Consider the following 2,708-nt stretch of genomic DNA (forward strand, 5'->3'; position numbering starts at 1 on the left):
CTCTTGTAGACCAGGCTGGTCTCGAACTCACAGAGATCCGCCTGCCTCTGCCTCCCAAGTGCTGGGATTAAAGGCATGCGCCACCACCGCCCAGCCAAATTGATCCTATTGGTATGGAGCTCTTCCCCCCCCCCTCTGTGTGTGTGTGTGTGTGTGTGTGTATATTGTCTTAGTAGATATCCCAAGCAAGCACTCTACCACTAAACTATATCCTGAGCCCCCAATTCGTTGTTATTTTTTTGTGCATGTGCATGTGCATGTATGTAGTATATGTGCAAGGGTGTGTGCACCCGTGCGTGTGTGTTGTGTGTGTGTGGGGGGTATGGATGTGTGCCTGTGTAAGCCAGAAGTCAATGTCAGGTGTTAGAGAGCTCTGAGGATCTGCCTAGCTCCGTGTGGTTCCCTCAGCACTTGGATTACAAGTTTGTATTATTTCCACCCTCAGCCTTTTTAAACGGGAGCTGGGGATCTGAGCAGCTGCCCGCACTTGCATGGCAAGCACTTTACCACTGACCTCCAGTATTACTTCCTGTGAGGCTTCTGTACCTTTTCCAGGTTCTGGAAATAGCACTAATCTTCCCGCAACCCTACTTCATCGGTCTCCACTTCCACACTGCTCTCCCTGCTATTTTTTCATTATCTGTTTTTTCTCCTTGGAACACTCTTTGTGTTGGGGTTTGGGTCTACTTTGCTGTCTTCTTCAAGTTTTGGTCAAAAGTCACAGCGCACGCATGTGTGCACACGCACATTAGACGGGAACTCAACCTTGGGTGTCGTTCATAGGAGCTGCCCACCTTGTTTTGTGAGATGCAGGCTTGGTTGGCTGGTCAGAGTGCCCAATGGATGTCCATGTCTCACTGAGAGGGGAAAAGGACCGGAACTACCACCGGAGAGGGAAAAGGGGAGACCACGTGTTCCTTCTCCGGGGGCGGGAGTAGTTTAAATAGCCTGTGGGCGTGGTCTTGACCTTCCCTGGGAAGGGGTCACCATTTGGTGGGCTTTCTTGGAGGTGGAGTTTGGACTGTAGCCACTCCCAGAGGAGGGGGCTTGAAATGGAGCTTTCCACCAACATTTCAAAATGGATGTTGGAGGGGGGCTGGGGTAAAGCCCTCTGTTCAAACATTCCAAACTCTCTGAATAAAGGGATGCCAGGGAGCTGAGGTGACGCTTTTAACCAAACATTCCAGACTCTTTTTGGATAAAGGGGGTGTCAGCTCAAGTCTGGTTACTTCCTGTGGTCATGGGGCAACGTGGGAGAGGGGAGAGCTGGAAGTTAGTGGGCTCACGCTCAGCTAGAGGTGTGGCTGGAGCGACATTTGGTTTACTGTCATCCTGGAGACCTCAGGCAGCTGTTCTTTGAGGGAGAGAAGGCAGGTGCTGTGGGAGCTCCTTCCGCTCCTTCAGCCAATAGCCTTTGAGATACCAGTCCACTTGGGCATGGTCTCTTGTACTTTAATGCAGCTGTAAAGCATGCGCTCCCTCTCTTGCTTCTGGCTCTCCCTTTCAGCTGCTAGATTCTGTTCCTGTTCCTTGTCCATGCAGAGGACTGTGATCTAGGACAGTGATCTGTAAGTTTCTCCTAAATAAATAGCCCTTTATTAGTCATAATTCTGAACTAGTGTGGGATTATTTTTGTGACTTCTGCCATCAGGCAGGTGGCTAGGAGAAAAACATATTGTGATTATTGGCCCTATGAATGGTACTAGCCATGGGAAGTCATTAACTGCTGGAAAGAACGGGATAGAGAAGTGTCCTGGTTGTACAGGAGAGGCTCGGATGAATAAGTGGGACACGAGAGCAGATATGCTTTTTAAAACCAGATTTTAGGGGGCTGGAGAAATGGCTCAGAGGTTAAGAGCACTGACTGCTCTTCCAGAGGTCCTGAGTTCAATTCCCAGCACCCACATGGTGGCTCACAGCCATCTGTAATGAGATCTGGTGCCCTTTTCTGTCATGCAAGCATACAGACAGACAGAACACTGTATACATAATAATATTTTTTTTTAAAAAAACAGATTTTAGTTGATAGGTGTCCTTTTGAGCCAGGAGAGTTGGTACCAATGGTGAAGTCCCAGGAGCTGGTGCAGGTGTTGGCATTGTTTGGAGGGCCATTTGTAAGTTGGTCTTGGCCCAGACAGCATGAGTGACCTGTAAAATATGCTTGAAAATGCATGGGGTTAAAATAGGCTCTGGAGACTGTTAGTTTTTTTTACCAGACCAGATTTCTTGATAAAGCAGCAGAACTTTTTAGGAACCTGCAGGTATCTCTAAAACAACTAGACAGGAACATTTTAGATGACAATTAAAGGGAATTGGGAACTCTGGATTTCTGAAGATACACCTGAAACCTGTTAATCCTGGACTTTGAAGCCTGTGAAAGAGGCACATCTGTCTGTATTTTTCTCAGGAAATTTAACAAATGAAGTAATGAGTTAAGTCATCAAATGTCATTAGACAGATCTGGGAGGGATACATGAGCAGAAATGAGACAGCTTTTTTAGCTACGCAGGCAACCTCAAGTCTTTCCGTAGTCCTTGGCAAACACCAGCCTTTGAAGTAGTGCTTGTCATTAGCTGCTGAGTCCAGGAAGCACGAAGATTTTCCTGCGGGGGAAAGATTTAGTCTACCTGTCTTGAGACAATCGATTCCTGGTGTAGTAGTCCAGGAAGTTGATGAAGTAGAAGACCATTTTTTTTACTGTGTGGGTG

Source organism: Microtus ochrogaster, linkage group LG4, assembly GCF_000317375.1.
Source record: "Microtus ochrogaster isolate Prairie Vole_2 linkage group LG4, MicOch1.0, whole genome shotgun sequence".
NCBI lineage: Eukaryota > Metazoa > Chordata > Mammalia > Rodentia > Cricetidae > Microtus > Microtus ochrogaster.